We start from the raw sequence: 5,740 nt of genomic DNA, 5'->3' as shown, positions 1-5,740 counted from the left end.
AAAAATTACTTGCACCACGGAAAGCACCTTTTTGGAGTTGCACTCAAATCTCATTGCAATGCAAATTACAATGACAATAAAGGCGATTCTGATTCATTTGTTATTTGAGGGGGAGCTCACTCTCCCACACTTTGAAAATCCCTGGTATAGAGAAATAGTCCACTGTATCTCTCATATCATGTACCATGCCTGTTTGCCACACAGATTTTGGTAACACTTTATTTGAAGGTACCGTCATAGTGACATGACACTGTCATAACTGTTACATGACATAGTCGTGAATGTGTCATAAACATTATGTCAATGTCATAAATGTTTATGACTGCTGTCATTAAGTGTCATTCGGTTTTTGTCATGACAAACTGACATTGTTTGGGTTGTCTTTATTATGACAACTTGACATTAATCAAAGTGACATTACCAGAAAATGTCTTGACATGACAAATTGACATTAAATTTGTTTGGGATGTCCTTACTATGACATCTTGACATTAACAAAAAATACATGTATTTGTGTCTTTATGGCAAATTGACATAATGACTATTCAGTAGCACTTTATAATAACTACATGTTATTTAGCCTTAATTAAGCATGAATAAATACATAATGAAATAGTAACAAATATTTAACAAAGAATGACTCATACTTAATAAGTAATTAACTAATACATGTAATTAATGCTTTACTTCTAATGAATAGTATCCTGCATTATGTTTACTCATTGTTTTCATACTTAGTAAACCATGAACAAACTATTTGTAAGTGAACATATGTTTGTATGTATTATTACACCATGAGTTAGCCATGTATTAATGATTAGGAAGTGTCTGAATAGGAATTGTGCAATTCATGAATAATTCATACAGTTACTGATATCGAGCAGTGCGAGTCGGCAGAGCCGCCAGGTTAGCAAGTATGATGACAGACAAGCGTGAGCGTGTTCTCGTAGCTTCGGTCAACAAAGTAGTTTGGAAAAATTAATAAGCCAGTTTTGAGTTTCTCAGTGCACATGCGCGGTGAGAACACTTCCGGTTCACAGGTCAATGCATACAAACTCGCTGCTGATGCTGTTCACGCTGGTAAGAAGACAGTGTTTTTGAAGCAACATAACTGCTTAAAGAGCTGAAAGAAATTACACTGTGGACAGAAAATGGTATGAAAACATTTCTGAAGTCAGTAGTTGTATCATGTAGGCCCCATTCTATGACAAGACACTTTGTTTGTAAACAACAAAGTAGCAACATTATCAGTCTATTAATGTGCCGTTTGCATACTAATTAAAAGGCAACAGAATATTAATGAAACAACTAACATTCAGGTTAGTAATTTTTTTTTATCTGAAAGTCAAATATAAAGCCTGTTAGTAATCTATTCATGTGTCGCATACGTCTTCTCAATGTTGAAATATCCCAGGAATCCACCTGAAATCTGAGTATCTAATGGATCAGCTTCTTAAAAGGTGCAAAGTGGTAATTTTGTTGTCACGTACAATGGTTGGCGAAATTCTATCCTAGGTCTTTTGGATCCTTTGGACCTATGAAGCTTAAATATGAAAAAGTATCGGTATTGATATTGATATCGGTGATACTGGGCCTGTATTTACTTGGTATCGTATCAATACCAAAATTCCCGATATCACCCACCTCTACTTCTAACAACACTCAATAAGCATTTGGGAACTGATGACACCAATTGTGAGTGTCATGATTGGGTATAAAAGCAGCATCCCCAAAAGTCTCAGCTGTTCACAAGCAAAGATGGGGTGAGGATCACCACTTTGTGAATGACTGTGTGAAGAAAATATTCCAACATTTTAAGAACAATGTTTCTCAACGTTCAATTGCAAGGAATTTAGGAAGTCCATCATCTACAGTCCATAATATAATCAGAAGACTCAGAGAATCTGGACAACTTTCTACACGTAAGTGGCAAGGCTGAAAATCAACATTGGATGCCCAAGACCTTCAATCCCTCAGCCGGCACTGCATTAAAAACTGACATCATTGTGTAAAGGATCTTACCGCGTGGGCTCAGGAACACTTCAGAAAACCATTGTCAGCTACCACAGTTTGTCACAACATCTACAAGTGCAAGTTAAACTCTACCATGCAAAGTGAAAGCCATACATCAACAACATCCAGAAATGCCACCACCTTCTCTGGGCCTGAGCTCATTTGAAATGGACAGACACAAAGTGGAAAAGTGTGCTGTGGTCTGATGAGTCCACATTTCGAATTGTTTTTGGAAATTGTGTCCTCCGGACATAAGAGGAAAAAGACCATCCAGACTGTTACCAGCGCAAAGTTCAAAAGCCAGCATCTGTGATGGTATGAGGGTGTGTTAATGCCCATGGCATGTGCAACTTACACATCTGTGATGGCACCATCAATTCTAAAAGGTACATCTGTCATGTGTCGGACGCGGTTGAAGCACCGACCCAGCGTTTGACAGGACCCAGCATAAAATAAGCAGAGCACGGTTCAAAAGGTAACAGAATTTAATAAACATAATAGTGAGTGGAGTGATAAACAACCCAAAAAGTCCGCGGTCTGGTGAGGTGGAAACATGGCACGCTCTCAGCAGCGCAAACGGTCCAGAGCCACAGCAGTTCAGACCCAGGGACCCCGCCGACACCCCCCAGGCGGCCGCGACAAACCGAGTCTGCGAAGGAAGCAATCATGAGGTGAGTCCAACACTCTCCACACAGAGAGACACAGCTCAAAGGTGCACACAATCAGCAAACACTTCCTGGCTTTAATATAACTCAGCTTCTCACCGTTCAAATCTCCACTGCAGCAGAAGCTGATTAGACGATTAGCATAGCGTAACAGCTCAATATAACAAGGTGTGAGGGACACCAAATCCACTGTCATTACTTCATGAAAGTCACCAAAAACATATTACCTGAGGAAGTGCGCTGAAGAGCGTGAGACCTCACCCAATCCTCCTTCACAGACTGTGGCATCAAACCTGGAGCGGTCTCTGTGTCCATAATGGTGAGATTGTTCTCCTGACGTCGATCTCACACGTCTGCTCACAAGGTCGAGTCTCCGGCAATCACACACTGTGCATTCAAGGTTTAAGTGCAGCAAGCTCTGATCAAGACAGATACACCACAGCTGTGAGTCCTGATGACCTGCACATGATAACAAGCCTCAGGTGTTCAGGGTGAGGTGCTAATACTCAGCCACACGTCAGCCACTCAGTCCTGAATGCATACCACCTGGAGGGAGAAACAGAAAACAAAAACAAAGCCAGCCAACCACCCCAGCCCACAACAGTACCCCACCCTCACTGGAAGCCTCCCGGCGACCACACAAACCTGGGCCAGGAAAAACACCCCCCTCCAGGGACCATGGCTGGAATGTTGGCTGGGAGCAAAAAACACCTCCTGCAGCTTCAGTCTCCGCTCCGTGTGCTGACGATCCAGCTGGGAACGTCTGTCTCCAAGAGACGAGCGTTACTGCGCTCTGAAGACAGCTCCGTCGTCAGCTGCTCAACCTCATGTGAATCTCATCATGCGGTCATTGACCCTCTCAATGTTGAGCTTCTCCTCCTCTAGTTTTTCCTTCAGCTGGATGATACGAGCTTCCAGCCGCCTCTTCTCTGCCAACAGGGAACTCTGTGTTGAGACTATAGATCTCATCTTGGAGCTCATCCTTTCACTCCCTGAGCCGGTCTGCAGTAAACAGCTCCTCCTGGATGTGTAGTATGTCTCCCTCCATGGCTTTAAGCTTCTTATCACTGTCTTTAGCATTATTAACTGCTTCATCCCCGGACATTCGCAACTCTTCCAGTCCTCTCATCCGGTCTTTCATTCGGGCCTGCAGTTTCTTCAGCTGCTATAAGACATTATCGTGATTTTCATTAGCGTCTTCAAGAAGTCCTTCAAGCCCTCCCAGATCAGCTCCCATTTCTTCTTGGCAGAGTGGGCCTGGAAACATTGCCAGCGTTCATCCTCCAGCTCCTCCAGCTGAATCTTCATCTCCTCCAGTTGCTGCTCCATGGCACGCCTGGACCTCTCCAAACTGTGAACTCTTTCCAAAGTCATCCATCTCGGTCTTCAGCACTTTATTAAATCGGTCAAGTTCATCTTTCGGGTCTGTAAGAGTCTTTAACTCTCTTGCCAGGGTCAACACTTTTGTCTCCTTCTCCCTGGCCTCCGCTTCGGCACGATCATACTCCTCTGCATATAGAGCAGCAATACGTTTCTCTTTGGCCCACATCTGGTCAGACTTTTTTTTGCTTCCTCTCCAGATTGGAGACAATCTGCCGAAGGTGGTCCTGGTCCACCATGAGGTCATCCAACTCTTGCGGCAAATGGATTTCTGTCTTATCCAGTTTGTCCATAGGCTGAACTTTTCTACTCCAGCTGCCGCTGAACACCGTCCAAACTCCCATTGGACTCACTTGAGGCCCTCTTCAGCCCCCTCTACTGACAAGGCGTCCTATCCTGCCTTTGTCTTCCTTTCAGCCAGCTGAGTCTAGAGAGTAGAAACTGGCTTCTCCACAGTCTTCTTGCTCTCTTCCTTTTCTTTCAGCATCTTCCACAAAATATTCCCCTCATCCTCCATCTGCCCTAGGCGGATGGAGAAGGAAGGTGCCTAATGGATTTCCTCTTGGAGCAGCTCCTGAGTATCCTGCAGCTGACACTCCAGTGCAGAGATATCTTTTGTTGAATTTGATGGTCTTGCCTTCTGTTTCATTTAGCAAACCTGTTAGAGTCTCCACCTCTGACTGCATCTTTGCATTCGTTTCTGTCAACTCTTGCTTCTGTCATTCACTTTGCTCAGATTTGGCCAGGAGTTCTCAAACCTGTACATTCAGCCTTCTTCTGACTATGTTTAGTTTAGAGTCTGCTTAGTCATAAAGCAAAAAAAAAAAACAAAAAAACAATAACCCCCCAGGGAACGCCACAACCAAACCCCAGGGGTGCAAACTGGGAGGAAAGAAAAAAAAAAAGGAAAAACACAAACAACCATACCAAACCCCCCCCCCCCCCCCCCCCCAGAGGACCGTCCCATCAAACCCCAGGAAGAGGAGAAAAGAAAAACACAACCCAAACTTAAGCTTGCAAAAAAAAAAAATCTACACCCCCCCGGACGACATGTAGGGACCAACACCCCCCAGAGGACATCTCGCCAGCTCCAGGAGTAATAACCACAGCCGAGGTCCCTCTGGGATCCAAAGTCACCCACGGGGGCTCCCAGTGCCTCCCAGAGGACCATTCCATCAAACCCCAGGAGACACCCCCCCCCCCCCCCCCCCCCCCCGATGACTAACAACAGACCCAGCCCCGGCCGTCTACGGCTAAATGGTCCCACAGTCATTTCCCCCCCAGAGGACACCACAGTCACACTCTGAGTGCGGAAACTGGGGAAAAAAAAACAAACAAACAAAACAACAACCCCAACCCCTCAGCGCAGGGGAAACTGGAAGTACGTCCAGTGTCACCAACCATGACTATACCCCAAAAGTCAACCGGGAGGAGTGGAACAGCGGTAATGGCGTATGGCACAAAACGGCGCCACCCCTCCGACTTTTAAACCAGCCACCAGCTGCGGGTATATTCCACTGCCCCAAACCTCAGCTATGCCTATGGTGTACGGCTCAAAGGCGCGCTGAAGCCGGAGGTGGAACAGGGAATTAACAAAAAAAAAAAAGCCTAAACCCCCTCCCTCCCGGGTGCAGAGGTCATCTGGGAAACGCCCAGCATAACCGAACTGCACCACCCCAGCA

The 5,740-nt window shown here is 45.2% G+C and overlaps 1 pseudogene; it reads right to left on the bottom strand.

Annotated features, from left to right (window-relative positions):
- Positions 1-3,395: 3,395 nt before the first annotated feature.
- Positions 3,396-4,744, bottom strand: LOC117519937 (annotated as a pseudogene).
- Positions 4,745-5,740: the final 996 nt, after the last annotated feature.

The sequence above is a fragment of the Thalassophryne amazonica genome, chromosome 11 (assembly GCF_902500255.1).
Source record: "Thalassophryne amazonica chromosome 11, fThaAma1.1, whole genome shotgun sequence".
In the NCBI taxonomy this organism is placed as follows: Eukaryota; Metazoa; Chordata; class Actinopteri; order Batrachoidiformes; family Batrachoididae; genus Thalassophryne; species Thalassophryne amazonica.
The sequence above is the reverse complement of the archived record's forward strand: the minus strand, read 5'-3'. Positions and strand labels throughout refer to the sequence as shown.